General features: G+C 46.4%; 1 non-coding gene and 61 pseudogenes across 1 annotated transcript; all 62 read left to right on the top strand.

Annotated features, from left to right (window-relative positions):
• The first annotated feature begins 196 nt into the window (after nt 1-196).
• On the top strand, nt 197-315 carry LOC140297100 (5S ribosomal RNA; annotated as a pseudogene).
• A 269-nt stretch (nt 316-584) lies between these two features.
• Nucleotides 585-703, top strand: LOC140290312 (5S ribosomal RNA; annotated as a pseudogene).
• Nucleotides 704-972: 269 nt separating this feature from the next.
• On the top strand, nt 973-1091 carry LOC140296108 (5S ribosomal RNA; annotated as a pseudogene).
• Nucleotides 1092-1360: 269 nt separating this feature from the next.
• LOC140291853 (5S ribosomal RNA) lies at nt 1361-1479 on the top strand (annotated as a pseudogene).
• A 269-nt stretch (nt 1480-1748) lies between these two features.
• Nucleotides 1749-1867, top strand: LOC140292378 (5S ribosomal RNA; annotated as a pseudogene).
• Nucleotides 1868-2139: 272 nt separating this feature from the next.
• LOC140289758 (5S ribosomal RNA) lies at nt 2140-2258 on the top strand (annotated as a pseudogene).
• A 269-nt stretch (nt 2259-2527) lies between these two features.
• Nucleotides 2528-2646, top strand: LOC140275754 (5S ribosomal RNA; annotated as a pseudogene).
• A 269-nt stretch (nt 2647-2915) lies between these two features.
• Nucleotides 2916-3034, top strand: LOC140283063 (5S ribosomal RNA; annotated as a pseudogene).
• Nucleotides 3035-3303: 269 nt separating this feature from the next.
• Nucleotides 3304-3422, top strand: LOC140292377 (5S ribosomal RNA; annotated as a pseudogene).
• A 272-nt stretch (nt 3423-3694) lies between these two features.
• LOC140289757 (5S ribosomal RNA) lies at nt 3695-3813 on the top strand (annotated as a pseudogene).
• Nucleotides 3814-4082: 269 nt separating this feature from the next.
• LOC140275732 (5S ribosomal RNA) lies at nt 4083-4201 on the top strand (annotated as a pseudogene).
• Nucleotides 4202-4470: 269 nt separating this feature from the next.
• LOC140283057 (5S ribosomal RNA) lies at nt 4471-4589 on the top strand (annotated as a pseudogene).
• A 269-nt stretch (nt 4590-4858) lies between these two features.
• LOC140291579 (5S ribosomal RNA) lies at nt 4859-4977 on the top strand (annotated as a pseudogene).
• Nucleotides 4978-5246: 269 nt separating this feature from the next.
• Nucleotides 5247-5365, top strand: LOC140309566 (5S ribosomal RNA; annotated as a pseudogene).
• Nucleotides 5366-5634: 269 nt separating this feature from the next.
• On the top strand, nt 5635-5753 carry LOC140294998 (5S ribosomal RNA; annotated as a pseudogene).
• Nucleotides 5754-6025: 272 nt separating this feature from the next.
• On the top strand, nt 6026-6144 carry LOC140295078 (5S ribosomal RNA; annotated as a pseudogene).
• Nucleotides 6145-6413: 269 nt separating this feature from the next.
• LOC140301157 (5S ribosomal RNA) lies at nt 6414-6532 on the top strand (annotated as a pseudogene).
• A 269-nt stretch (nt 6533-6801) lies between these two features.
• On the top strand, nt 6802-6920 carry LOC140295716 (5S ribosomal RNA; annotated as a pseudogene).
• A 269-nt stretch (nt 6921-7189) lies between these two features.
• LOC140297099 (5S ribosomal RNA) lies at nt 7190-7308 on the top strand (annotated as a pseudogene).
• Nucleotides 7309-7577: 269 nt separating this feature from the next.
• LOC140316846 (5S ribosomal RNA) lies at nt 7578-7696 on the top strand (annotated as a pseudogene).
• Nucleotides 7697-7965: 269 nt separating this feature from the next.
• LOC140294060 (5S ribosomal RNA) lies at nt 7966-8084 on the top strand (annotated as a pseudogene).
• A 269-nt stretch (nt 8085-8353) lies between these two features.
• LOC140291852 (5S ribosomal RNA) lies at nt 8354-8472 on the top strand (annotated as a pseudogene).
• Nucleotides 8473-8741: 269 nt separating this feature from the next.
• LOC140292376 (5S ribosomal RNA) lies at nt 8742-8860 on the top strand (annotated as a pseudogene).
• A 272-nt stretch (nt 8861-9132) lies between these two features.
• Nucleotides 9133-9251, top strand: LOC140289755 (5S ribosomal RNA; annotated as a pseudogene).
• A 647-nt stretch (nt 9252-9898) lies between these two features.
• LOC140290614 (5S ribosomal RNA) lies at nt 9899-10017 on the top strand (annotated as a pseudogene).
• Nucleotides 10018-10286: 269 nt separating this feature from the next.
• Nucleotides 10287-10405, top strand: LOC140267137 (5S ribosomal RNA; annotated as a pseudogene).
• A 647-nt stretch (nt 10406-11052) lies between these two features.
• LOC140291287 (5S ribosomal RNA) lies at nt 11053-11171 on the top strand (annotated as a pseudogene).
• A 269-nt stretch (nt 11172-11440) lies between these two features.
• LOC140275081 (5S ribosomal RNA) lies at nt 11441-11559 on the top strand (annotated as a pseudogene).
• Nucleotides 11560-11828: 269 nt separating this feature from the next.
• On the top strand, nt 11829-11947 carry LOC140267132 (5S ribosomal RNA; annotated as a pseudogene).
• A 647-nt stretch (nt 11948-12594) lies between these two features.
• Nucleotides 12595-12713, top strand: LOC140300725 (5S ribosomal RNA; annotated as a pseudogene).
• A 269-nt stretch (nt 12714-12982) lies between these two features.
• On the top strand, nt 12983-13101 carry LOC140293788 (5S ribosomal RNA; annotated as a pseudogene).
• Nucleotides 13102-13370: 269 nt separating this feature from the next.
• On the top strand, nt 13371-13489 carry LOC140292303 (5S ribosomal RNA; annotated as a pseudogene).
• A 1045-nt stretch (nt 13490-14534) lies between these two features.
• On the top strand, nt 14535-14652 carry LOC140294440 (5S ribosomal RNA; annotated as a pseudogene).
• A 269-nt stretch (nt 14653-14921) lies between these two features.
• LOC140289858 (5S ribosomal RNA) lies at nt 14922-15040 on the top strand (annotated as a pseudogene).
• A 269-nt stretch (nt 15041-15309) lies between these two features.
• LOC140296687 (5S ribosomal RNA) lies at nt 15310-15428 on the top strand (annotated as a pseudogene).
• Nucleotides 15429-15697: 269 nt separating this feature from the next.
• Nucleotides 15698-15816, top strand: LOC140267127 (5S ribosomal RNA; annotated as a pseudogene).
• Nucleotides 15817-16088: 272 nt separating this feature from the next.
• Nucleotides 16089-16207, top strand: LOC140277615 (5S ribosomal RNA; annotated as a pseudogene).
• Nucleotides 16208-16476: 269 nt separating this feature from the next.
• LOC140292256 (5S ribosomal RNA) lies at nt 16477-16595 on the top strand (annotated as a pseudogene).
• A 272-nt stretch (nt 16596-16867) lies between these two features.
• Nucleotides 16868-16986, top strand: LOC140267121 (5S ribosomal RNA; annotated as a pseudogene).
• A 272-nt stretch (nt 16987-17258) lies between these two features.
• On the top strand, nt 17259-17377 carry LOC140290062 (5S ribosomal RNA; annotated as a pseudogene).
• Nucleotides 17378-17646: 269 nt separating this feature from the next.
• On the top strand, nt 17647-17765 carry LOC140292255 (5S ribosomal RNA; annotated as a pseudogene).
• A 269-nt stretch (nt 17766-18034) lies between these two features.
• LOC140299109 (5S ribosomal RNA) lies at nt 18035-18153 on the top strand. Its single transcript, XR_011914690.1, has one exon. It is a non-coding gene; the product is annotated as a 5S ribosomal RNA (ribosomal RNA).
• A 269-nt stretch (nt 18154-18422) lies between these two features.
• On the top strand, nt 18423-18541 carry LOC140295372 (5S ribosomal RNA; annotated as a pseudogene).
• Nucleotides 18542-18810: 269 nt separating this feature from the next.
• LOC140300723 (5S ribosomal RNA) lies at nt 18811-18929 on the top strand (annotated as a pseudogene).
• A 269-nt stretch (nt 18930-19198) lies between these two features.
• LOC140295163 (5S ribosomal RNA) lies at nt 19199-19317 on the top strand (annotated as a pseudogene).
• Nucleotides 19318-19586: 269 nt separating this feature from the next.
• On the top strand, nt 19587-19705 carry LOC140288621 (5S ribosomal RNA; annotated as a pseudogene).
• Nucleotides 19706-19974: 269 nt separating this feature from the next.
• LOC140300302 (5S ribosomal RNA) lies at nt 19975-20093 on the top strand (annotated as a pseudogene).
• A 1045-nt stretch (nt 20094-21138) lies between these two features.
• LOC140296194 (5S ribosomal RNA) lies at nt 21139-21256 on the top strand (annotated as a pseudogene).
• A 269-nt stretch (nt 21257-21525) lies between these two features.
• LOC140291701 (5S ribosomal RNA) lies at nt 21526-21644 on the top strand (annotated as a pseudogene).
• A 237-nt stretch (nt 21645-21881) lies between these two features.
• On the top strand, nt 21882-22000 carry LOC140290060 (5S ribosomal RNA; annotated as a pseudogene).
• Nucleotides 22001-22269: 269 nt separating this feature from the next.
• LOC140290059 (5S ribosomal RNA) lies at nt 22270-22388 on the top strand (annotated as a pseudogene).
• A 269-nt stretch (nt 22389-22657) lies between these two features.
• Nucleotides 22658-22776, top strand: LOC140288405 (5S ribosomal RNA; annotated as a pseudogene).
• Nucleotides 22777-23045: 269 nt separating this feature from the next.
• Nucleotides 23046-23164, top strand: LOC140312117 (5S ribosomal RNA; annotated as a pseudogene).
• A 647-nt stretch (nt 23165-23811) lies between these two features.
• On the top strand, nt 23812-23930 carry LOC140300722 (5S ribosomal RNA; annotated as a pseudogene).
• Nucleotides 23931-24199: 269 nt separating this feature from the next.
• On the top strand, nt 24200-24318 carry LOC140281650 (5S ribosomal RNA; annotated as a pseudogene).
• Nucleotides 24319-24587: 269 nt separating this feature from the next.
• On the top strand, nt 24588-24706 carry LOC140293238 (5S ribosomal RNA; annotated as a pseudogene).
• A 269-nt stretch (nt 24707-24975) lies between these two features.
• On the top strand, nt 24976-25094 carry LOC140288620 (5S ribosomal RNA; annotated as a pseudogene).
• Nucleotides 25095-25751: 657 nt separating this feature from the next.
• Nucleotides 25752-25869, top strand: LOC140293588 (5S ribosomal RNA; annotated as a pseudogene).
• A 269-nt stretch (nt 25870-26138) lies between these two features.
• On the top strand, nt 26139-26257 carry LOC140291700 (5S ribosomal RNA; annotated as a pseudogene).
• A 237-nt stretch (nt 26258-26494) lies between these two features.
• LOC140290613 (5S ribosomal RNA) lies at nt 26495-26613 on the top strand (annotated as a pseudogene).
• A 269-nt stretch (nt 26614-26882) lies between these two features.
• LOC140294785 (5S ribosomal RNA) lies at nt 26883-27001 on the top strand (annotated as a pseudogene).
• A 269-nt stretch (nt 27002-27270) lies between these two features.
• LOC140267114 (5S ribosomal RNA) lies at nt 27271-27389 on the top strand (annotated as a pseudogene).
• Nucleotides 27390-27661: the final 272 nt, after the last annotated feature.

The following is a 27661-nucleotide window of genomic DNA, read 5'->3' as shown; positions in this document are numbered from 1 at the left end:
GTCATCTTCAGCTGCGGCTGCTTTGTTGGCAAACACAAAGTGATCTGAGAGTCTCAGTTTCAGCTGAAGAGAATGATCACGTCAGGGAACAAGATGTGCCCACTACACATCAGCCTTTCTCTGCAATTATCTGGTTGCATAGAGGAACCGTATGATTCCAGTACCTATATGATGCACATTTTTCAGAGATATTGTTGCTTACGGCCACACCACCCTGAACATCCCCTTCCTCGTCTGATCTCGGAAGCCAAGCACAGTTGGGCCTGGTTTGTACTTGGATGGAAGACCTCTTGGGAATACCAGGTGCTTTAAGCTTTTTCTCTTCTCTCAACCACCTGCATGTCTTTTGTTGCAATGTCTGATCACCCTGTGACACATGAGGAAGTTGGTCATCTTCAGCTGCTGCTGCTTTGTTGGCAGACACGAAGTGATCTGAGAGTCTCATTTTCAGCTGGAGAGAATTATCACGTCAGGGAACAAGATATGCCCGCTACATATCAGCCTTTCTCTGCAAATATCTGGTTACATAGAGGAACCATATGATTTGATTACCTATATAATGCGCATTTGTCACAGAGATTGTTGCTTACGGCCAAACCACCCTGAATATGTCCAACCTCGTCTGATCTCGGAAGCCAAGGAGGGTTGAGCCTGGTTAGTACTTTGATGGGAGACCGCTTGGGAATACCAGGTGCTGTAAGCTTTTTCTCTTCTCTCTACCACCTGCATGTCTTTTGTTGCAACGTCTGATCACCCTGTGACACATGAGGAAGTTGGTCATCTTCAGCTTCTGCTGCTTTGTTGGCAGACACGAAGTGATCTGAGAGTCTCAGTTTCAGTTGCAGAGAATGATCACATCAGAGAAGATGATTTACCCGCTACACATCAGCCTTTCTCGGCAATTATCTGGTTGCATAGAAGAACCGTATGATTCCAGTACCTATATAATGCACATTTGTCAGAGACATTGTTGCTTACGGCCACACAACCCTGAACATGCCCGACCTCGTCTGATCTCGGAAGCCAAGCACAGTTGGGCCTGGTTTGTACTTGGATGGAAGACCTCTTGGGAATAGGAGGTGCTGTAAGCTTTTTCTCTTCTCTCTACCACCTGCATGTCTTTTGTTGCAACGTCTGATCACCCTGTGACACATGAGGAAGTTGGTCATCTTCAGCTTCTGCTGCTTTGTTGGCAGACACAAAGTGATCTGAGAGTCTCAGTTTCAGCTCGAGAGAATAATCACGTCAGGGAAGAAGATGTGCCCACTACTTATCAGCTTTTCTCGGCAATTATCTGGTTACATAGAGGAACTGTATGATTCCAGTACCTTTATAATGCACATTTGTCACAGTTATGGTTGCTTACCGCCACACCACCCTGAATATGCCCGACCACGTCTGATCTCGGAAGCCAAGCAGGTTTGGGCCTGGTTTGTACTTGGATGGTAGACTCTCTGGGAATGCCAGGTGCTGTAAGCTTTTTCTCTTCTCTCTACCACCTGCATGTCTTTTGTTGCAACGTCTGATCACCCTGTGACACATGAGGAAGTTGGTCATCTTCAGCTACTGCTGCTTTGTTGGCAGACACAAAGTGATCTGAGAGTCTCAGTTTCAGCTGCAGAGAATAATCACGTCAGGGAAGAAGATGTGCCCACTACACATCAGCCTTTCTCGGAAATGATCTGGTTGCATAGAGGAACCGCATGATTCCAGTACCTATATAATGCACATTTGTCAGAGACATTGTTGCTTACGGCCACACCACCCTGAACATGCTCGACCTCGTCTGATCTCGGAAGCCAAGGAGGTTTGGGCCTGGTTAGTACTTGGATAGGAGACCTCTTGGGAATACCAGGTGTGGTAAGCTTTTTCTCTTCTCTCTACCACCTGCATGTCTTTTGTTGCAACGTCTGATCACCCTGTGACACATGAGGAAGTTGGTCATCTTCAGCAGCTGCTGCTGCTTTGTTGGCAGACACGAAGTGATCTGAGAGTCTCAGTTTAAGTTGCAGAGAATGATCACATCAGGGAAGAAGATATGCCCATAACAAGTGAGCCTTTCTCGGAAATTATCTGGTTACATAGAGGAAGTGTATGATTCCAGTACTTATATAATGCACATTTGTCACAGTTATTGTTGCTTACGGCCACACCACCCTGAATATACCCGACCTCGTCTGATCTCGGAAGCCAAGCACGTTTGAGCCTGGTTAGTACTTGGATGGTAGACTGCTTGGGAATACCAGGTGCTGTAAGCGTTTTCTCTTCTCTCTACAACCTGCATGTCTTTTGTTGCAACGTCTGATCACCCTGTGACACATGAGGAAGTTGGTGATCTTCAGCTGCTGCTGCTTTGTTGGCAGACACCAAGTGATCTGAGAGTCTCAGTTTCAGCTGCAGAGAATAATCACATCAGGGAAGAAGATGTGCCCATAACAAGTCAGCCTTTCTCTGCAATTATCTGGTTACATAGAGGAAGTGTATGATTCCAGTACCTATATAATGCACATTTGTCACAGAAATTGTTCCTTACGGCCACACCACCCTGAATATGCCCGACCTCGTCTGATCTCGGAAGCCAAGGAGGGTTGGGCCTGGTTAGTACTTTAATGGGAGACTGCTTGGGAATACCAGGTGCTGTAAGCGTTTTCTCTTCTCTCAACAACCTGCATGTCTTTTGTTGCAACGTCTGATCTCCCTGTGACACATGAGGAAGTTGGTCATCTTCAGCTGCTGCTGCTTTGTTGGCAGACACGAAGTGATCTGAGAGTCTCAGTTTCAGCTGAAGAGAATAATCACGTCAGGGAAGAAGATGTGCCCACTACACATCAGCCTTTCTCAGCAATTATCTGGTTACATAGAGGAACCGTATGATTCCTGTACTTATATAATGCACATTTGTCACAGACATTGTTGCTTACGGCCACACCACCCTCAATATGCCTGACCTCGTCTGATCTCGGAAGCCAAGAAGAGTTGGGCCTGGTTAGTACTTTGGTGGGAGACCGCTTGAAAATACCAGGTGCTGTAAGCTTTTTCTCTTCTCTCTACAACCTGCATGTCTTTTTTTGCAACGTCTGATCACCCTGTGACACATGAGGAAGTTGGTCATCTTCAGCTGCTGCTGCTTTGTTGGCAGACACAAAGTGATCTGAGAGTCTCAGTTTCAGCTGCAGAGAATAATCACGTCAGGGAAGAAGATGTGCCCACTACACATCAGCCTTTCTCGGAAATGATCTGGTTGCATAGAGGAACCGTATGATTCCAGTACCTATATAATGCACATTTGTCAGAGACATTGTTGCTTACGGCCACACCACCCTGAACATGCTCGACCTCGTCTGATCTCGGAAGCCAAGGAGGTTTGGGCCTGGTTAGTACTTGGATAGGAGACCTCTTGGGAATACCAGGTGTGGTAAGCTTTTTCTCTTCTCTCTACCACCTGCATGTCTTTTGTTGCAACGTCTGATCACCCTGTGACACATGAGGAAGTTGGTCATCTTCAGCAGCTGCTGCTGCTTTGTTGGCAGACACGAAGTGATCTGAGAGTCTCAGTTTAAGTTGCAGAGAATGATCACATCAGGGAAGAAGATATGCCCATAACAAGTGAGCCTTTCTCGGAAATTATCTGGTTACATAGAGGAAGTGTATGATTCCAGTACTTATATAATGCACATTTGTCACAGTTATTGTTGCTTACGGCCACACCACCCTGAATATACCCGACCTCGTCTGATCTCGGAAGCCAAGCACGTTTGAGCCTGGTTAGTACTTGGATGGTAGACTGCTTGGGAATACCAGGTGCTGTAAGCGTTTTCTCTTCTCTCTACAACCTGCATGTCTTTTGTTGCAACGTCTGATCACCCTGTGACACATGAGGAAGTTGGTGATCTTCAGCTGCTGCTGCTTTGTTGGCAGACACCAAGTGATCTGAGAGTCTCAGTTTCAGCTGCAGAGAATAATCACATCAGGGAAGAAGATGTGCCCATAACAAGTCAGCCTTTCTCTGCAATTATCTGGTTACATAGAGGAAGTGTATGATTCCAGTACCTATATAATGCACATTTGTCACAGAAATTGTTCCTTACGGCCACACCACCCTGAATATGCCCGACCTCGTCTGATCTCGGAAGCCAAGGAGGGTTGGGCCTGGTTAGTACTTTAATGGGAGACTGCTTGGGAATACCAGGTGCTGTAAGCGTTTTCTCTTCTCTCAACAACCTGCATGTCTTTTGTTGCAACGTCTGATCTCCCTGTGACACATGAGGAAGTTGGTCATCTTCAGCTGCTGCTGCTTTGTTGGCAGACACGAAGTGATCTGAGAGTCTCAGTTTCAGCTGAAGAGAATAATCACGTCAGGGAAGAAGATGTGCCCACTACACATCAGCCTTTCTCAGCAATTATCTGGTTACATAGAGGAACCGTATGATTCCTGTACTTATATAATGCACATTTGTCACAGACATTGTTGCTTACGGCCACACCACCCTCAATATGCCTGACCTCGTCTGATCTCGGAAGCCAAGAAGAGTTGGGCCTGGTTAGTACTTTGGTGGGAGACCGCTTGAAAATACCAGGTGCTGTAAGCTTTTTCTCTTCTCTCTACCACCTGCATGTCTTTTTTTGCAACGTCTGATCACCCTGTGACACATGAGGAAGTTGGTCATCTTCAGCTGCTGCTGCTTTGTTGGCAGACACAGAGTGATCTGAGAGTCTCAGTTTCAGTTGCAGAGAATAATCACATCAGGGAAGAATATGTGCCCACTACAAGTCAGCCTTTCTCGGCAATTATCTGGTTTCATAGAGGAAGTGTATGATTCCAGTACCTATATAATGCACATGTGTCACAGAAATTGTTCCTTACGGCCACACCACCCTGAATAAGCCTGACCTCGTCTGATCTCGGAAGCCAAGGAGGGTTGGGCCTGGTTAGTACTTTAATGGGAGACTGCTTGGGAATACCAGGTGCTGTAAGCGTTTTCTCTTCTCTCTACAACCTGCATGTCTTTTGTTGCAACGTCTGATCACCCTGTGACACATGAGGAAGTTGGCCATCTTCAGCTGCTGCTGCTTTGTTGGAAGACACGAAGTGATCTGAGAGTCTCAGTTTCAGCTGAAGAGAATAATCACGTCAGGGAAGAAGATGTGCCCACTACACATCAGCCTTTCTCAGCAATTATCTGGTTACATAGAGGAACCGTATGATTCCTGTACCTATATAATGCACATTTGTCACAGACATTGTTACTTACGGCCACACCACCCTGAATTTGCCTGACCTCGTCTGATCTCGGAAGCCAAGCAGTGTTGGGCCTGGTTAGTACTTGGGTGGGAGACCTTTTGGGAATACCAGGTGCTGTAAGGTTTTTCTCTTCTCTCTACCACCTGCATGTGTTTTGTTGCAACGTCTGATCACCCTGTGACACATGAGGTATTTGGTCATCTTCAGCTGCGGCTGCTTTGTTGGCAAACACGAAGTGATCTGAGAGTCTCAGTTTCAGCTGAAGAGAATGATCACGTCAGGGAACAAGATGTGCCCACTACACATCAGTCTTTCTCTGCAATTATCTGGTTGCATAGAGGAACCGTATGATTCCAGTACCTATATAATGCACATTTTTCAGAGATATTGTTGCTTACGGCCACACCACCCTGAACATGCCCGCCCTCGTCTGATCTCGGAAGCCAAGCACAGTTGGGCCTGGTTTGTACTTGGATGGAAGACCTTTTGGGAATACCAGGTGCTTTAAGCTTTTTCTCTGCTCTCTACCACCTGCATGTCTTTTGTTGCAACGTCTGATCACCCTATGACACATGAGGAAGTTGGTCATCTTCAGCAGCTGCTGCTGCTTTGTTGGCAGACACGAAGTGATCTGAGAGTCTCAGTTTCAGTTGCAGAGAATGATCACATCAGAGAAGATTATTTGCCCGCTACACATCAGCCTTTCTCGGCAATTATCTGGTTGCATAGAGGAACCGTATGATTCCAGTACCTATATAATGCACATTTGTCAGAGACATTGTTGCTTACGGCCACACCACCCTGAAGAAGCCTGACCTCGTCTGATCTCGGACGCCAAGCAGGGTTGTACCTGGTTAGTACTTGGATGGGAGACAGCTTGGGAGTACCAGGTGCTGTAAGCTTTTTCTCTTCTCTCTACCACCTGCATGTGTTTTGTTGCAACGTCTGATCACCCTGTGACACATGAGGAAGTTGGTCATCTTCAGCTGTTGCTGCTTTGTTGGAAGACACGAAGTGATCTGAGAGTCTCAGTTTCAGCTGAAGAGAATAATCACGTCAGGGAAGAAGATGTGCCCACTACACATCAGCCTTTCTCAGCAATTATCTGGTTACATAGAGGAACCGTATGATTCCTGTACTTATATAATGCACATTTGTCACAGACATTGTTGCTTACGGCCACACCACCCTGAATATGCCTGACCTCGTCTGATCTCGGAAGCCAAGCAGAGTTGGGCCTGGTTAGTACTTGGGTGGGAGACCGCTTGAAAATACCAGGTGCTGTAAGCTTTTTCTCTTCTCTCTACCACCTGCATGTCTTTTTTTGCAACGTCTGATCACCCTGTGACACATGAGGAAGTTGGTCATCTTCAGCTGCTGCTGCTTTGTTGGCAGACACAGAGTGATCTGAGAGTCTCAGTTTCAGCTGCAGAGAATAATCACATCAGGGAAGAATATGTGCCCACTACAAGTCAGCCTTTCTCGGCAATTATCTGGTTTCATAGAGGAAGTGTATGATTCCAGTACCTATATAATGCACATTTGTCACAGAAATTGTTCCTTACGGCCACACCACCCTGAATAAGCCTGACCTCGTCTGATCTCGGAAGCCGAGGAGGGTTGGGCCTGGTTAGTACTTTAATGGGAGACTGCTTGGGAATACCAGGTGCTGTAAGCGTTTTCTCTTCTCTCTACAACCTACATGTCTTTTGTTGCAACGTCTGATCACCCTGTGACACATGAGGTATTTGGTCATCTTCAGCTGCGGCTGCTTTGTTGGCAAACACAAAGTGATCTGAGAGTCTCAGTTTCAGCTGAAGAGAATGATCACGTCAGGGAACAAGATGTGCCCACTACACATCAGCCTTTCTCTGCAATTATCTGGTTGCATAGAGGAACCGTATGATTCCAGTACCTATATAATGCACATTTTTCAGAGATATTGTTGCTTACGGCCACACCACCCTGAACATCCCCTTCCTCGTCTGATCTCGGAAGCCAAGCACAGTTGGGCCTGGTTTGTACTTGGATGGAAGACCTCTTGGGAATACCAGGTGCTTTAAGCTTTTTCTCTTCTCTCAACCACCTGCATGTCTTTTGTTGCAATGTCTGATCACCCTGTGACACATGAGGAAGTTGGTCATCTTCAGCTGCTGCTGCTTTGTTGGCAGACACGAAGTGATCTGAGAGTCTCATTTTCAGCTGGAGAGAATTATCACGTCAGGGAACAAGATATGCCCGCTACATATCAGCCTTTCTCTGCAAATATCTGGTTACATAGAGGAACCATATGATTTGATTACCTATATAATGCGCATTTGTCACAGAGATTGTTGCTTACGGCCAAACCACCCTGAATATGTCCAACCTCGTCTGATCTCGGAAGCCAAGGAGGGTTGGGCCTGGTTAGTACTTTGATGGGAGACCGCTTGGGAATACCAGGTGCTGTAAGCTTTTTCTCTTCTCTCTACCACCTGCATGTCCTTTTTTGCAACGTCTGATCACCCTGTGACACATGAGGAAGTTGGTCATCTTCAGCTTCTGCTGCTTTGTTGGCAGACACGAAGTGATCTGAGAGTCTCAGTTTCAGTTGCAGAGAATGATCACATCAGAGAAGATGATTTACCCGCTACACATCAGCCTTTCTCGGCAATTATCTGGTTGCATAGAAGAACCGTATGATTCCAGTACCTATATAATGCACATTTGTCAGAGACATTGTTGCTTACGGCCACACAACCCTGAACATGCCCGACCTCGTCTGATCTCGGAAGCCAAGCACAGTTGGGCCTGGTTTGTACTTGGATGGAAGACCTCTTGGGAATACGAGGTGCTGTAAGCTTTTTCTCTTCTCTCTACCACCTGCATGTCTTTTGTTGCAACGTCTGATCACCCTGTGACACATGAGGAAGTTGGTCATCTTCAGCTTCTGCTGCTTTGTTGGCAGACACAAAGTGATCTGAGAGTCTCAGTTTCAGCTCGAGAGAATAATCACGTCAGGGAAGAAGATGTGCCCACTACTTATCAGCTTTTCTCGGCAATTATCTGGTTACATAGAGGAACTGTATGATTCCAGTACCTTTATAATGCACATTTGTCACAGTTATGGTTGCTTACCGCCACACCACCCTGAATATGCCCGACCACGTCTGATCTCGGAAGCCAAGCAGGTTTGGGCCTGGTTTGTACTTGGATGGTAGACTCTCTGGGAATGCCAGGTGCTGTAAGCTTTTTCTCTTCTCTCTACCACCTGCATGTCTTTTGTTGCAACGTCTGATCACCCTGTGACACATGAGGAAGTTGGTCATCTTCAGCTACTGCTGCTTTGTTGGCAGACACAAAGTGATCTGAGAGTCTCAGTTTCAGCTGCAGAGAATAATCACGTCAGGGAAGAAGATGTGCCCACTACACATCAGCCTTTCTCGGAAATGATCTGGTTGCATAGAGGAACCGTATGATTCCAGTACCTATATAATGCACATTTGTCAGAGACATTGTTGCTTACGGCCACACCACCCTGAACATGCTCGACCTCGTCTGATCTCGGAAGCCAAGGAGGTTTGGGCCTGGTTAGTACTTGGATAGGAGACCTCTTGGGAATACCAGGTGTGGTAAGCTTTTTCTCTTCTCTCTACCACCTGCATGTCTTTTGTTGCAACGTCTGATCACCCTGTGACACATGAGGAAGTTGGTCATCTTCAGCAGCTGCTGCTGCTTTGTTGGCAGACACGAAGTGATCTGAGAGTCTCAGTTTAAGTTGCAGAGAATGATCACATCAGGGAAGAAGATATGCCCATAACAAGTGAGCCTTTCTCGGAAATTATCTGGTTACATAGAGGAAGTGTATGATTCCAGTACTTATATAATGCACATTTGTCACAGTTATTGTTGCTTACGGCCACACCACCCTGAATATACCCGACCTCGTCTGATCTCGGAAGCCAAGCACGTTTGAGCCTGGTTAGTACTTGGATGGTAGACTGCTTGGGAATACCAGGTGCTGTAAGCGTTTTCTCTTCTCTCTACAACCTGCATGTCTTTTGTTGCAACGTCTGATCACCCTGTGACACATGAGGAAGTTGGTGATCTTCAGCTGCTGCTGCTTTGTTGGCAGACACGAAGTGATCTGAGAGTCTCAGTTTCAGCTGCAGAGAATAATCACATCAGGGAAGAAGATGTGCCCATAACAAGTCAGCCTTTCTCTGCAATTATCTGGTTACATAGAGGAACCGTATGATTCCTGTACTTATATAATGCACATTTGTCAGACACATTGTTGCTTACGGCCACACCACCCTGAACATGCCTGATCTCGTAAGCCAAGCAGGGTTGAGCCTCCTTAGTACTTGGATGGGAGACTGCTTGGGAATACCAGGTGCTGTAAGCTTTTTCTCTTCTCTCTACCACCTGCATGTCTTTTGTTGCAACGTCTGATCACCCTGTGACACATGAGGAAGTTGGTCATCTTCAGCTGCTGCTGCTTTGTTGGCTGACACGAAGTGATCTGAGAGTCTCAGTTTAAGTTGCAGAGAATGATCACATCAGAGAAGATGATTTGCCCGCTACACATCAGCCTTTCTCGGCAATTATCTGGTTGCATAGAGGAACCGTATGATTCCAGTACCTATATAATGCACATTTGTCAGAGACATTGTTGCTTACGGCCACACCACCCTGAATAAGCCCGACCTCGTCTGATCTCGGACGCCAAGCAGGGTTGTACCTGGTTAGTACTTGGATGGGAGACAGCTTGGGAATACCAGGTGCTGTAAGCTTTTTCTCTTCTCTCTACCACCTGCATGTCTTTTGTTGCAACGTCTGATCACCCTGTGACACGTGAAGAAGTTAGTCATCTTCAGCTGCTGCTGCTTTGTTGATAGACACGAGGTGATCTGAGAGTCTCAGTTTCAGCTGCAGAGAATAATCACATCAAGGAGGAAGATGAACCCACTACAAGTCAGCCTTTTTCGGCAATTATCTGGTTATACAGAGGAAGTGTATGATTCCAGTACCTATATAATGCACAATTGTCACCGATATTTTTGCTTACGGCCACACCACCCTGAATAAGCCCGACCTCGTCTGATCTCGGAAGCCAAGCACGGTTGGGCCTGGTTAGTACTTGAATGGGAGACCGCTTGGGAATACCAGGTACCTTAAGCTTTTTCTCTTCTCTCTACCACCTGCATGTCTTTTGTTGCAACGTCTGATCACCCTGTGACACATGAGGAAGATGGTCATCTTCAGCTTCTGCTGCTTTGTTGGCAGACACGAAGTGATCTGAGAGTCTCATGTTCAGCTGGAGAAAATTATCACGTCAGGGAAGAAGATGTGCCCACTACAGATCAGCCTTTCTCAGCAATTATCTGGTTACATAGAGGAACCGTATGATTCCTGTACTTATATAATGCACATTTGTCAGACACATTGTTGCTTACGGCCACACCACCCTGAACATGCCTGATCTCGTAAGCCAAGCAGGGTTGAGCCTCCTTAGTACTTGGATGGGAGACCGCTTGGGAATACCAGGTGCTGTAAGCTTTTTCTCTTCTCTCTACCACCTGCATGTCTTTTGTTGCAACGTCTGATCACCCTGTGACACATGAGGAAGTTGGTCATCTTCAGCTGCTGCTGCTTTGTTGGCTGACACGAAGTGATCTGAGAGTCTCAGTTTAAGTTGCAGAGAATGATCACATCAGAGAAGATGATTTGCCCGCTACACATCAGCCTTTCTCGGCAATTATCTGGTTGCATAGAGGAACCGTATGATTCCAGTACCTATATAATGCACATTTGTCAGAGACATTGTTGCTTACGGCCACACCACCCTGAATAAGCCCGACCTCATCTGATCTCGGACGCCAAGCAGGGTTGTACCTGGTTAGTACTTGGATGGGACACAGCTTGGGAATACCAGGCGCTGTAAGCTTTTTCTCTTCTCTCTACCACCTGCATGTCTTTTGTTGCAACGTCTGATCACCCTGTGACACGTGAAGAAGTTAGTCATCTTCAGCTGCTGCTGCTTTGTTGATAGACACGAGGTGATCTGAGAGTCTCAGTTTCAGCTGCAGAGAATAATCACATCAAGGAGGAAGATGAACCCACTACAAGTCAGCCTTTTTCGGCAATTATCTGGTTATACAGAGGAAGTGTATGATTCCAGTACCTATATAATGCACATTTTTCACCAATATTATTGCTTATGGCCACACCACCCTGAATAAGCCCAACCTCGTCTGATCTCGGAAGCCAAGCAGGGTTGGGCCTGGTTAGTACTTGAATGGGAGACTGCTTGGGAATACCAGGTGCCTTAAGCTTTTTCTCTTCTCTCTACCACCTGCATGTCTTTTGTTGCAACGTCTGATCACCCTGTGACACATGAGGAAGTTGGTCATCTTCATTTTCTGCTGCTTTGTTGGCAGACACGAAGTGATCTGAGAGTCTCAGTTTCAGCTGAAGAGAATAATCACATCAAGGAGGAAGATGAACCCACTACAAGTCAGCCTTTTTCGGCAATTATCTGGTTACACAGAGGAAGTGTATGATTCCAGTACCTATATAATGCACAATTGTCACCGATATTTTTGCTTACGGCCACACCACCCTGAATAAGCCCGACCTCGTCTGATCTCGGAAGCCAAGCACGGTTGGGCCTGGTTAGTACTTGAATGGGAGACCGCTTGGGAATACCAGGTACCTTAAGCTTTTTCTCTTCTCTCTACCACCTGCATGTCTTTTGTTGCAACGTCTGATCACCCTGTGACACATGAGGAAGTTGGTCATCTTCAGCTTCTGCTGCTTTGTTGGCAGACACGAAGTGATCTGAGAGTGTCATGTTCAGCTGGAGAAAATTATCACGTCAGGGAAGAAGATGTGCCCACTACAGATCAGCCTTTCTCAGCAATTATCTGGTTACATAGAGGAACCGTATGATTCCTGTACTTATATAATGCACATTTGTCAGACACATTGTTGCTTACGGCCACACCACCCTGAACATGCCTGATCTCGTAAGCCAAGCAGGGTTGAGCCTCCTTAGTACTTGGATGGGAGACTGCTTGGGAATACCAGGTGCTGTAAGCTTTTTCTCTTCTCTCTACCACCTGCATGTCTTTTGTTGCAACGTCTGATCACCCTGTGACACATGAGGAAGTTGGTCATCTTCAGCTGCTGCTGCTTTGTTGGCTGACACGAAGTGATCTGAGAGTCTCAGTTTAAGTTGCAGAGAATGATCACATCAGAGAAGATGATTTGCCCGCTACACATCAGCCTTTCTCGGCAATTATCTGGTTGCATAGAGGAACCGTATGATTCCTGTACCTATATAATGCACATTTGTCAGAGACATTGTTGCTTACGGCCACACCACCCTGAACATGCCCGACCTCGTCTGATCTCGGAAGCCAAGGAGGGTTGGGCCTGGTTAGTACTTAAATGGGAGACCGCTTGGGAATACCAGGAGCTGTAAGCTTTTTGTCTTCTCTCGACCACCTGCATGTCTTTTGTTGCAACGTCTGATCACCCTGTGACACATGACGAAGTTGGTCATCTTCAGCTGCTGCTGCTTTGTTGGCAGACACGAAGTGATCTGAGAGTCTCAGTTTCAGCTGCAGAGAATAATCACATCAGGGAAGAAGATGTGCCCATAACAAGTCAGCCTTTCTCTGCAATTATCTGGTTACATAGAGGAATTGTATGATTCCAGTACCTATATAATGCACATTTGTCACAGAAATTGTTCCTTACGGCCACACCACCCTGAATAAGCCCGACCTCGTCTGATCTCGGAAGCCAAGGAGGGTTGGGCCTGGTTAGTACTTTAATGGGAGACTGCTTGGGAATACCAGGTTCTGTAAGCGTTTTCTCTTCTCTCTACAACCTGCATGTCTTTTGTTGCAACGTCTGATCACCCTGTGACACATGAGGAAGTTGGTCATCTTCAGCTGCTGCTGCTTTGTTGGCAGACACGAAGTGATCTGAGAGTCTCAGTTTCAGCTGCAGAGAATAATCACATCAGGGAAGAAGATGTTTCCATAACAAGTCAGCCTTTCTCTGCAATTATCTGGTTACATAGAGGAAGTGTATGATTCCAGTACCTATATAATGCACATTTGTCACAGAAATTGTTCCTTACGGCCACACCACCCTGAATAAGCCCGACCTCGTCTGATCTTGGAAGCCAAGGAGGGTTGGGCCTGGTTAGTACTTTAATGGGAGACTGCTTGGGAATACCAGGTGCTGTAAGCGTTTTCTCTTCTCTCTACAACCTGCATGTCTTTTGTTGCAACGTCTGATCACCCTGTGACACATGAGGAAGTTGGTCATCTTCAGCAGCTGCTGCTTTGTTGGCAGACACGAAGTGATCTGAGAGTCTCAGTTTCAGCTGAAGAGAATGATCACATCAGAGAAGATGATATGCCCACTACACATCAACCTTTCTCGGCAATTATCTGGTTTCATAGAGCAAGTGTATGATTCCAGTACCTATATAATTCACATTTGTAACAGATATTGTCGCTTACCGCCACACCACCCTGAATAAGCCCCACCTTGTCTTATCTCGGAAGCCAAGCAGGGTTGGGTCTGGTTTGTACTTCAATGGGAGACTGCTTGGGAATACCAGGTGCTGTAAGCTGTTTCTCTTCTCTCTACCACCTGCATGTGTTTTGTTGCAACGTCTGATCACCCTGTGACACATGAGGAAGTTGGTCATCTTCAGCTGCTGCTGCTTTGTTGGCAGACACGAAGTGATCTAAGAGTCTCAGTTTCAGCTGAAGAGAATGATCACATCAGAGAAGATGATATGCCCACTACACATCAGCCTTTCTCGGCAATTATCTGGTTTCATAGAGGAAGTGTATGATTCCAGTACCTATATAATTCACATTTGTAACAAATATATTTGCTTACCGCCACACCACCCTGAATAAGCCCCACCTTGTCTTATCTCGGAAGCCAAGTAGGGTTGGGCCTGGTTAGTACTTAGATGGGAGACTGCTTGGGATTACCAGGTGCTGTAAGCTTTTTGTCTTCTCTCGACCACCTGCATGTCTTTTGTTGCAACGTCTGATCACCCTGTGACACATGAGGAAGTTGGTCATCTTCAGCTCCTGCTGCTTTGTTGGCAGACATGAGGTAATCTGAGAGTCTCAGTTTCAGCTGGAGAGAATAATCACATCAGAGAAGAAGATGTGCCCACTACAAGTCAGCTTTTCTCTGCAATTATTTGGTTGCATAGAGGAACCGTATGATTCCAGTACCTATATAATGCACATTTGTCACAGACATTGTCGCTTACGGCCAAACCACCCTGAATAAGCCCGACCTCGTCTGATCTCGGAAGCCAAGCAGGTTTAGGCCTGCTTAGTACTTGATGGGAGACTGCTTGGGAATACCAGGTGCTGTAAGCTTTTTCTCTTCTCTCTACCACCTACATGTCTTTTGTTGCAACGTCTGATCACCCTGTGACACGTGAAGAAGCTGGTCATCTTCAGCTGCTGCTGCTTTGTTGATAGACACGAGGTGATCTGAGAGTCTCAGTTTCAGCTCCAGAGAATAATCACATCAAGGAGGAAGATGAACCCACTATAAGTCAGCCTTTCTCGGCAATTATCTGGTTATACAGAGGAAGTGTATGATTCCAGTACCTATATAATGCACATTTGTCACCGATATTGTTGCTTACGGCCACACCACCCTGAATAAGCCCGACCTCGTCTGATCTCGGAAGCCAAGCAGGGTTGGGCCTCCTTAGTACTTGGATGGGAGACAGCTTGGGAATACCAGGTGCTGTAAGCTTTATCTCTTCTCTCTACCACCTGCATGTCTTTTGTTGCAACGTCTGATCACCCTGTGACACGTGAAGAAGTTGGTCATCTTCAGCTGCTGCTGCTTTGTTGGCTGACACGAAGTGATCTGAGAGTCTCAGTTTCAGTTGCAGATAATGATCACATCAGAGAAGATGATTTGCCCGCTACACATCAGCCTTTCTCGGCAATTATCTGGTTGCATAGAGGAACCGTATGATTCCATTACCTATATAATGCACATTTGTCAGAGACATTGTTGCTTACGGCCACACCACCCTGAATAAGCCCGACCTCGTCTGATCTCGGACGCCAAGCAGGGTTGTACCTGGTTAGTACTTGGATGGGAGACAGCTTGGGAATACCAGTTGCTGTACGCTTTTTCTCTTCTCTCTACCACCTGCATGTCTTTTGTTGCAACGTCTGATCACCCTGTGACACGTGAAGAAGTTAGTCATCTTCAGCTGCTGCTGCTTTGTTGATAGACACGAGGTGATCTGAGAGTCTCAGTTTCAGCTCCAGAGAATAATCACATCAAGGAGGAAGATGAACCCACTACAAGTCAGCCTTTTTCGGCAATTATCTGGTTATACAGAGGAAGTGTATGATTCCAGTACCTATATAATGCACATTTGTCACCGATATTGTTGCTTACGGCCACACCACCCTGAATAAGCCCGACCTCGTCTGATCTCGGAAGCCAAGCACGGTTGGGCCTGGTTAGTACTTGAATGGGAGACCGCTTGGGAATACCAGGTACCTTAAGCTTTTTCTCTTCTCTCTACCACCTGCATGTCTTTTGTTGCAACGTCTGATCACCCTGTGACACATGAGGAAGTTGGTCATCTTCAGCTTCTGCTGCTTTGTTGGCAGACACGAAGTGATCTGAGAGTCTCATGTTCAGCTGGAGAAAATTATCACGTCAGGGAAGAAGATGATTTGCCCGCTACACATCAGCCTTTCTCGGCAATTATCTGGTTGCATAGAGGAACCGTATGATTCCAGTACCTATATAATGCACATTTGTCAGAGACATTGTTGCTTACGGCCACACCACCCTGAATAAGCCCGACCTCGTCTGATCTCGGAAGCCAAGCAGGGTTGTACCTGGTTAGTACTTGGATAGGAGACAGCTTGGGAATACCAGGTGCTGTAAGCTTTTTCTCTTCTCTCTACCACCTGCATGTCTTTTGTTGCAACGTCTGATCACCCTGTGACACGTGAAGAAGTTGGTCATCTTCAGCTGCTGCTGCTTTGTTGATAGACACGAGGTGATCTGAGAGTCTCAGTTTCAGTTGCAGAGAATGATCACATCAGAGAAGATGATTTGTCCGCTACACATCAGCCTTTCTCGGCAATTATCTGGTTGCATAGAGGAACCGTATGATTCCAGTACCTATATAATGCACATTTGTCAGAGACATTGTTGCTTACGGCCACACCACCCTGAATAAGCCCGACCTCGTCTGATCTCGGACGCCAAGCAGGGTTGTACCTGGTTAGTACTTGGATAGGAGTCAGCTTGGGAATACCAGGTGCTGTAAGCTTTTTCTCTTCTCTCTACCACCTGCATGTCTTTTGTTGCAACGTCTGATCACCCTGTGACACATGAGGAAGTTGGTCATCTTCAGCTGCTGCTGCTGCTTTGTTGGCAGACATGAAGTGATCTGAGAGTCTCAGTTTCAGCTCCAGAGAATAATCACATCAAGGAGGAAGATGAACCCACTACAAGTCAGCCTTTTTCGGCAATTATCTGGTTATACAGAGGAAGTGTATGATTCCAGTACCTATATAATGCACATTTGTCACCGATATTGTTGCTTACGGCCACACCACCCTGAATAAGCCCGACCTCGTCTGATCTCGGAAGCCAAGCACGGTTGGGCCTGGTTAGTACTTGAATGGGAGACCGCTTGGGAATACCAGGTACCTTAAGCTTTTTCTCTTCTCTCTACCACCTGCATGTCTTTTGTTGCAACGTCTGATCACCCTGTGACACATGAGGAAGTTGGTCATCTTCAGCTTCTGCTGCTTTGTTGGCAGACACGAAGTGATCTGAGAGTCTCATGTTCAGCTGGAGAAAATTATCACGTCAGGGAAGAAGATGATTTGCCCGCTACACATCAGCCTTTCTCGGCAATTATCTGGTTGCATAGAGGAACCGTATGATTCCAGTACCTATATAATGCACATTTGTCAGAGACATTGTTGCTTACGGCCACACCACCCTGAATAAGCCCGACCTCGTCTGATCTCGGACGCCAAGCAGGGTTGTACCTGGTTAGTACTTGGATAGGAGACAGCTTGGGAATACCAGGTGCTGTAAGCTTTTTCTCTTCTCTCTACCACCTGCATGTCTTTTGTTGCAACGTCTGATCACCCTGTGACACGTGAAGAAGTTGGTCATCTTCAGCTGCTGCTGCTTTGTTGATAGACACGAGGTGATCTGAGAGTCTCAGTTTCAGTTGCAGAGAATGATCACATCAGAGAAGATGATTTGTCCGCTACACATCAGCCTTTCTCGGCAATTATCTGGTTGCATAGAGGAACCGTATGATTCCAGTACCTATATAATGCACATTTGTCAGAGACATTGTTGCTTACGGCCACACCACCCTGAATAAGCCCGACCTCGTCTGATCTCGGACGCCAAGCAGGGTTGTACCTGGTTAGTACTTGGATAGGAGTCAGCTTGGGAATACCAGGTGCTGTAAGCTTTTTCTCTTCTCTCTACCACCTGCATGTCTTTTGTTGCAACGTCTGATCACCCTGTGACACGTGAAGAAGTTGGTCATCTTCAGCTGCTGCTGCTTTGTTGATAGACACGAGGTGATCTGAGAGTCTCAGTTTCAGCTCCAGAGAATAATCACATCAAGGAGGAAGATGAATCCACTACAAGTCAGCCTTTTTCGGCAATTATCTGGTTATACAGAGGAAGTGTATGATTCCAGTACCTATATAATGCACATTTGTCACCGATATTGTTGCTTACGGCCACACCACCCTGAATAAGCCCAACCTCGTCTGATCTCGGAAGCCAAGCAGGGTTGGGCCTGGTTAGTACTTGAATGGGAGACCGCTTGGGAATACCAGGTGCTGTAAGCTTTTTCTCTTCTCTCTACCACCTGCATGTCTTTTGTTGCAACGTCTGATCACCCTGTGACACATGAGGAAGTTGGCCATCTTCAGCTGCTGCTGCTTTGTTGGAAGACACGAAGTGATCTGAGAGTCTCAGTTTCAGCTAAAGAGAATAATCACTTCAGGGAAGAAGATGTGCCCACTACAGATCAGCCTTTCTCAGCAATTATCTGGTTACATAGAGGAACCTTATGATTCCTGTACTTATATAATGCACATTTGTCAGACACATTGTTGCTTACGGCCACACCACCCTGAACATGCCCGACCTCGTCTGATCTCGGAAGCCAAGCAGGGTTGAACCTCCTTAGTACTTGGATGGGAGACTGCTCTGGAATACCAGGTGCTGTAAGCTTCTTCTCTTCTCTCTACCACCTGCATGTCTTTTGTTGCAACGTCTGATCACCCTGTGACACATGAGGAAGTTGGTCATCTTCAGCTGCTGCTGCTTTGTTGGCTGACACGAAGTGATCTGAGAGTCTCAGTTTAAGTTGCAGAGAATGATCACATCAGAGAAGATGATTTGCCCGCTACACATCAGCCTTTCTCGGCAATTATCTGGTTGCATAGAGGAACCGTATGATTCCAGTACCTATATAATGCACATTTGTCAGAGACATTGTTGCTTACGGCCACACCACCCTGAACATGCCCGACCTCGTCTGATCTCGGAAGCCAAGGAGGGTTGGGCCTGGTTAGTACTTAAATGGGAGACCGCTTGGGAATACCAGGAGCTGTAAGCTTTTTGTCTTCTCTCGACCACCTGCATGTCTTTTGTTGCAACGTCTGATCACCCTGTGACACATGACGAAGTTGGTCATCTTCAGCTGCTGCTGCTTTGTTGGCAGACACGAAGTGATCTGAGAGTCTCAGTTTCAGCTGCAGAGAATAATCACATCAGGGAAGAAGATGTGCCCATAACAGATCAGCCTTTCTCTGCAATTATCTGGTTACATAGAGGAATTGTATGATTCCAGTACCTATATAATGCACATTTGTCACAGAAATTGTTCCTTACGGCCACTCCACCCTGAATAAGCCCGACCTCGTCTGATCTCGGAAGCCAAGGAGGGTTGGGCCTGGTTAGTACTTTAATGGGAGACTGCTTGGGAATACCAGGTTCTGTAAGAGTTTTCTCTTCTCTCTACAACCTGCATGTCTTTTGTTGCAACGTCTGATCACCCTGTGACACATGAGGAAGTTGGTCATCTTCAGCTGCTGCTGCTTTGTTGGCAGACACGAAGTGATCTGAGAGTCTCAGTTTCAGCTGCAGAGAATAATCACATCAGGGAAGAAGATGTTTCCATAACAAGTCAGCCTTTCTCTGCAATTATCTGGTTACATAGAGGAAGTGTATGATTCCAGTACCTATATAATGCACATTTGTCACAGAAATTGTTCCTTACGGCCACACCACCCTGAATAAGCCCGACCTCGTCTGATCTCGGAAGCCAAGGAGGGTTGGGCCTGGTTAGTACTTTAATGGGAGACTGCTTGGGAATACCAGGTGCTGTAAGCGTTTTCTCTTCTCTCTACAACCTGCATGTCTTTTGTTGCAACGTCTGATCACCCTGTGACACATGAGGAAGTTGGTCATCTTCAGCAGCTGCTGCTTTGTTGGCAGACACGAAGTGATCTGAGAGTCTCAGTTTCAGCTGAAGAGAATGATCACATCAGAGAAGATGATACACCCGCTACACATCAGCCTTTCTCGGCAATTATCTGGTTGCATAGAGGAACCGTATGATTCCAGTGCCTATATAATGCACATTTGTCAGATACATTGCTGCTTACGGCCACACCACCCTGAACATGCCTGACCTCGTCTGATCTCAGAAGCCAAGCAGGGTTGGTCCTGGTTAGTACTTGAATGGGAGACTGCTTGGGAATACCAGGTGCTGTAAGCGTTTTCTCTTCTCTCTACAACCTGCATGTCTTTTGTTGCAACGTCTGATCACCCTGTGACACATGAGGAAGTTGGTCATCTTCAGCAGCTGCTGCTTTGTTGGCAGACACGAAGTGATCTGAGAGTCTCAGTTTCAGCTGAAGAGAATGATCACATCAGAGAAGATGATATGCCCACTACACATCAGCCTTTCTCGGCAATTATCTGGTTTCATAGAGCAAGTGTATGATTCCAGTACCTATATAATTCACATTTGTAACAGATATTGTCGCTTACCGCCACACCACCCTGAATAAGCCCCACCTTGTCTTATCTCGGAAGCCAAGCAGGGTTGGGTCTGGTTTGTACTTCAATGGGAGACTGCTTGGGAATACCAGGTGCTGTAAGCTGTTTCTCTTCTCTCTACCACCTGCATGTGTTTTGTTGCAACGTCTGATCACCCTGTGACACATGAGGAAGTTGGTCATCTTCAGCTGCTGCTGCTTTGTTGGCAGACACGAAGTGATCTAAGAGTCTCAGTTTCAGCTGAAGAGAATGATCACATCAGAGAAGATGATATCCCCACTACACATCAGCCTTTCTCGGCAATTATCTGGTTTCATAGAGGAAGTGTATGATTCCAGTACCTATATAATTCACATTTGTAACAAATATATTTGCTTACCGCCACACCACCCTGAATAAGCCCCACCTTGTCTTATCTCGGAAGCCAAGTAGGGTTGGGCCTGGTTAGTACTTAGATGGGAGTCTGCTTGGGATTACCAGGTGCTGTAAGCTTTTTGTCTTCTCTCGACCACCTGCATGTCTTTTGTTGCAACGTCTGATCACCCTGTGACACATGAGGAAGTTGGTCATCTTCAGCTCCTGCTGCTTTGTTGGCAGACATGAGGTAATCTGAGAGTCTCAGTTTCAGCTGGAGAGAATAATCACATCAGAGAAGAAGATGTGCCCACTACAAGTCAGCTTTTCTCTGCAATTATTTGGTTGCGTAGAGGAACCGTATGATTCCAGTACCTATATAATGCACATTTGTCACAGACATTGTCGCTTACGGCCACACCACCCTGAATAAGCCCGACCTCGTCTGATCTCGGAAGCCAAGCAGGTTTAGGCCTGCTTAGTATTTGATGGGAGACTGCTTGGGAATACCAGGTGCTGTAAGCTTTTTCTCTTCTCTCTACCACCTGCATGTCTTTTGTTGCAACGTCTGATCACCCTGTGACACGTGAAGAAGCTGGTCATCTTCAGCTGCTGCTGCTTTGTTGATAGACACGAGGTGATCTGAGAGTCTCAGTTTCAGCTCCAGAGAATAATCACATCAAGGAGGAAGATGAACCCACTATAAGTCAGCCTTTTTCGGCAATTATCTGGTTATACAGAGGAAGTGTATGATTCCAGTACCTATATAATGCACATTTGTCACCGATATTGTTGCTTACGGCCACACCACCCTGAATAAGCCCAACCTCGTCTGATCTCGGAAGCCAAGCAGGGTTGGGCCTCCTTAGTACTTGGATGGGAGACTGCTTGGGAATACCAGGTGCTGTAAGCTTCTTCTCTTCTCTCTACCACCTGCATGTCTTTTGTTGCAACTTCTGATCACCCTGTGACACATGAGGAAGTTGGTCATCTTCAGCTGCTGCTGCTTTGTTGGCTGACACGAAGTGATCTGAGAGTCTCAGTTTCAGTTGCAGATAATGATCACATCAGAGAAGATGATTATCTGGTTCCATAGAGGAACCGTATGATTCCAGTACCTATATAATGCACATTTGTCAGAGACATTGTTGCTTACGGCCACACCACCCTGAATAAGCCCGACCTCGTCTGATCTCGGACGCCAAGCAGGGTTGTACCTGGTTAGTACTTGGATAGGAGACAGCTTGGGAATACCAGGTGCTGTAAGCTTTTTCTCTTCTCTCTACCACCTGCATGTCTTTTGTTGCAACGTCTGATCACCCTGTGACACGTGAAGAAGTTGGTCATCTTCAGCTGCTGCTGCTTTGTTGATAGACACGAGGTGATCTGAGAGTCTCAGTTTCAGTTGCAGAGAATGATCACATCAGAGAAGATGATTTGTCCGCTACACATCAGCCTTTCTCGGCAATTATCTGGTTGCATAGAGGAACCGTATGATTCCAGTACCTATATAATGCACATTTGTCAGAGACATTGTTGCTTACGGCCACACCACCCTGAATAAGCCCGACCTCGTCTGATCTCGGACGCCAAGCAGGGTTGTACCTGGTTAGTACTTGGATAGGAGACAGCTTGGGAATACCAGGTGCTGTAAGCTTTTTCTCTTCTCTCTACCACCTGCATGTCTTTTGTTGCAACGTCTGATCACCCTGTGACACGTGAAGAAGTTGGTCATCTTCAGCTGCTGCTGCTTTGTTGATAGACACGAGGTGATCTGAGAGTCTCAGTTTCAGTTGCAGAGAATGATCACATCAGAGAAGATGATTTGTCCGCTACACATCAGCCTTTCTCGGCAATTATCTGGTTGCATAGAGGAACCGTATGATTCCAGTACCTATATAATGCACATTTGTCAGAGACATTGTTGCTTACGGCCACACCACCCTGAATAAGCCCGACCTCGTCTGATCTCGGACGCCAAGCAGGGTTGTACCTGGTTAGTACTTGGATTGGAGTCAGCTTGGGAATACCAGGTGCTGTAAGCTTTTTCTCTTCTCTCTACCACCTGCATGTCTTTTGTTGCAACGTCTGATCACCCTGTGACACGTGAAGAAGTTGGTCATCTTCAGCTGCTGCTGCTTTGTTGATAGACACGAGGTGATCTGAGAGTCTCAGTTTCAGCTCCAGAGAATAATCACATCAAGGAGGAAGATGAATCCACTACAAGTCAGCCTTTTTCGGCAATTATCTGGTTATACAGAGGAAGTGTATGATTCCAGTACCTATATAATGCACATTTGTCACCGATATTGTTGCTTACGGCCACACCACCCTGAATAAGCCCAACCTCGTCTGATCTCGGAAGCCAAGCAGGGTTGGGCCTGGTTAGTACTTGAATGGGAGACCGCTTGGGAATACCAGGTGCCTTAAGCTTTTTCTCTTCTCTCTACCACCTGCATGTCTTTTGTTGCAACGTCTGATCACCCTGTGACACATGAGGAAGTTGGCCATCTTCAGCTGCTGCTGCTTTGTTGGAAGACACGAAGTGATCTGAGAGTCTCAGTTTCAGCTAAAGAGAATAATCACTTCAGGGAAGAAGATGTGCCCACTACAGATCAGCCTTTCTCAGCAATTATCTGGTTACATAGAGGAACCGTATGATTCCTGTACTTATATAATGCACATTTGTCAGACACATTGTTGCTTACGGCCACACCACCCTGAACATGTCTGATCTCGGAAGCCAAGCAGGGTTGAACCTCCTTAGTACTTGGATGGGAGACTGCTTGGGAATACCAGGTGCTGTAAGCTTCTTCTCTTCTCTCTACCACCTGCATGTCTTTTGTTGCAACGTCTGATCACCCTGTGACACATGAGGAAGTTGGTCATCTTCAGCTGCTGCTGCTTTGTTGGCTGACACGAAGTGATCTGAGAGTCTCAGTTTAAGTTGCAGAGAATGATCACATCAGAGAAGATGATTTGCCCGCTACACATCAGCCTTTCTCGGCAATTATCTGGTTGCATAGAGGAACCGTATGATTCCAGTACCTATATAATGCACATTTGTCAGAGACATTGTTGCTTACGGCCACACCACCCTGAACATGCCCGACCTCGTCTGATCTCGGAAGCCAAGGAGGGTTGGGCCTGGTTAGTACTTAAATGGGAGACCGCTTGGGAATACCAGGAGCTGTAAGCTTTTTGTCTTCTCTCGACCACCTGCATGTCTTTTGTTGCAACGTCTGATCACCCTGTGACACATGACGAAGTTGGTCATCTTCAGCTGCTGCTGCTTTGTTGGCAGACACAAAGTGATCTGAGAGTCTCAGTTTCAGCTGCAGAGAATAATCACATCAGGGAAGAAGATGTGCCCATAACAAGTCAGCCTTTCTCTGCAATTATCTGGTTACATAGAGGAATTGTATGATTCCAGTACCTATATAATGCACATTTGTCACAGAAATTGTTCCTTACGGCCACACCACCCTGAATAAGCCCGACCTCGTCTGATCTCGGAAGCCAAGGAGGGTTGGGCCTGGTTAGTACTTCAATGGGAGACTGCTTGGGAATACCAGGTGCTGTAAGCTGTTTCTCTTCTCTCTACCACCTGCATGTGTTTTGTTGCAACGTCTGATCACCCTGTGACACATGAGGAAGTTGGTCATCTTCAGCTGCTGCTGCTTTGTTGGCAGACACGAAGTGATCTGAGAGTCTCAGTTTCAGCTGAAGAGAATGATCACATCAGAGAAGATGATATGCCCACTACACATCAGCCTTTCTCGGCAATTATCTGGTTACATAGAGGAATTGTATGATTCCAGTACCTATATAATGCACATTTGTCACAGAAATTGTTCCTTACGGCCACACCACCCTGAATAAGCCCGACCTCGTCTGATCTCGGAAGCCAAGGAGGGTTGGGCCTGGTTAGTACTTTAATGGGAGACTGCTTGGGAATACCAGGTTCTGTAAGAGTTTTCTCTTCTCTCTACAACCTGCATGTCTTTTGTTGCAACGTCTGATCACCCTGTGACACATGAGGAAGTTGGTCATCTTCAGCTGCTGCTGCTTTGTTGGCAGACACGAAGTGATCTGAGAGTCTCAGTTTCAGCTGCAGAGAATAATCACATCAGGGAAGAAGATGTTTCCATAACAAGTCAGCCTTTCTCTGCAATTATCTGGTTACATAGAGGAAGTGTATGATTCCAGTACCTATATAATGCACATTTGTCACAGAAATTGTTCCTTACGGCCACACCACCCTGAATAAGCCCGACCTCGTCTGATCTCGGAAGCCAAGGAGGGTTGGGCCTGGTTAGTACTTTAATGGGAGACTGCTTGGGAATACCAGGTGCTGTAAGCGTTTTCTCTTCTCTCTACAACCTGCATGTCTTTTGTTGCAACGTCTGATCACCCTGTGACACATGAGGAAGTTGGTCATCTTCAGCAGCTGCTGCTTTGTTGGCAGACACGAAGTGATCTGAGAGTCTCAGTTTCAGCTGAAGAGAATGATCACATCAGAGAAGATGATATGCCCACTACACATCAGCCTTTCTCTGCAATTATCTGGTTTCATAGAGCAAGTGTATGATTCCAGTACCTATATAATTCACATTTGTAACAGATATTGTCGCTTACCGCCACACCACCCTGAATAAGCCCCACCTTGTCTTATCTCGGAAGCCAAGCAGGGTTGGGTCTTGTTTGTACTTCAATGGGAGACTGCTTGGGAATACCAGGTGCTGTAAGCTGTTTCTCTTCTCTCTACCACCTGCATGTGTTTTGTTGCAACGTCTGATCACCCTGTGACACATGAGGAAGTTGGTCATCTTCAGCTGCTGCTGCTTTGTTGGCAGACATGAGGTAATCTGAGAGTCTCAGTTTCAGCTGGAGAGAATAATCACATCAGAGAAGAAGATGTGCCCACTACAAGTCAGCTTTTCTCTGCAATTATTTGGTTGCATAGAGGAACCGTATGATTCCAGTACCTATATAATGCACATTTGTCACAGACATTGTCGCTTACGGCCAAACCACCCTGAATAAGCCCGACCTCATCTGATCTCGGAAGCCAAGCAGGTTTAGGCCTGCTTAGTACTTGATGGGAGACTGCTTGGGAATACCAGGTGCTGTAAGCTTTTTCTCTTCTCTCTACCACCTGCATGTCTTTTGTTGCAACGTCTGATCACCCTGTGACACGTGAAGAAGCTGGTCATCTTCAGCTGCTGCTGCTTTGTTGATAGACACGAGGTGATCTGAGAGTCTCAGTTTCAGCTCCAGAGAATAATCACATCAAGGAGGAAGATGAACCCACTATAAGTCAGCCTTTTTCGGCAATTATCTGGTTATACAGAGGAAGTGTATGATTCCAGTACCTATATAATGCACATTTGTCACCGATATTGTTGCTTACGGCCACACCACCCTGAATAAGCCCAACCTCGTCTGATCTCGGAAGCCAAGCAGGGTTGGGCCTCCTTAGTACTTGGATGGGAGACTGCTTGGGAATACCAGGTGCTGTAAGCTTCTTCTCTTCTCTCTACCACCTGCATGTCTTTTGTTGCAACTTCTGATCACCCTGTGACACATGAGGAAGTTGGTCATCTTCAGCTGCTGCTGCTTTGTTGGCTGACACGAAGTGATCTGAGAGTCTCAGTTTCAGTTGCAGATAATGATCACATCAGAGAAGATGATTATCTGGTTGCATAGAGGAACCGTATGATTCCAGTACCTATATAATGCACATTTGTCAGAGACATTTTTGCTTACGGCCACACCACCCTGAATAAGCCCGACCTCGTCTGATCTCGGACGCCAAGCAGGGTTGTACCTGGTTAGTACTTGGATGGGAGACAGCTTGGGAATACCAGGTGCTGTAAGCTTTTTCTCTTCTCTCTACCACCTGCATGTCTTTTGTTGCAACGTCTGATCACCCTGTGACACGTGAAGAAGTTGGTCATCTTCAGCTGCTGCTGCTTTGTTGGCTGACACGAAGTGATCTGAGAGTCTCAGTTTCAGTTGCAGATAATGATCACATCAGAGAAGATGATTTGCCCGCTACACATCAGCCTTTCTCGGCAATTATCTGGTTGCATAGAGGAACCGTATGATTCCAGTACCTATATAATGCACATTTGTCAGAGACATTGTTGCTTACGGCCACACCACCCTGAATAAGCCCGACCTCGTCTAATCTCGGACGCCAAGCAGGGTTGTACCTGGTTAGTACTTGGATGGGAGACAGCTTGGGAATACCAGGTGCTGTAAGCTTTTTCTCTTCTCTCTACCACCTGCATGTCTTTTGTTGCAACGTCTGATCACCCTGTGACACGTGAAGAAGTTGGTCATCTTCAGCTGCTGCTGCTTTGTTGATAGACACGAGGTGATCTGAGAGTCTCAGTTTCAGCTCCAGAGAATAATCACATCAAGGAGGAAGATGAACCCACTACAAGTCAGCCTTTTTCGGCAATTATCTGGTTATACAGATGAAGTGTATGATTCCAGTACCTATATAATGCACATTTGTCACCGATATTGTTGCTTACGGCCACACCACCCTGAATAAGCCCGACCTCGTCTGATCTCGGAAGCCAAGCACGGTTGGGCCTGGTTAGTACTTGAATGGGAGACCGCTTGGGAATACCAGGTACCTTAAGCTTTTTCTCTTCTCTCTACCACCTGCATGTCTTTTGTTGCAACGTCTGATCACCCTGTGACACATGAGGAAGTTGGTCATCTTCAGCTTCTGCTGCTTTGTTGGCAGACACGAAGTGATCTGAGAGTCTCATGTTCAGCTGGAGAAAATTATCACGTCAGGGAAGAAGATCATTTGCCCGCTACACATCAGCCTTTCTCGGCAATTATCTGGTTGCATAGAGGAACCGTATGATTCCAGTACCTATATAATGCACATTTGTCAGAGACATTGTT

The sequence above is a fragment of the Leuresthes tenuis genome, unplaced genomic scaffold (assembly GCF_036924035.1).
Source record: "Leuresthes tenuis unplaced genomic scaffold, fLeuTen1.0.hap1 SCAF_1, whole genome shotgun sequence".
NCBI lineage: Eukaryota > Metazoa > Chordata > Actinopteri > Atheriniformes > Atherinopsidae > Leuresthes > Leuresthes tenuis.
This window is presented reverse-complemented; position numbering and strand designations above follow the sequence as displayed.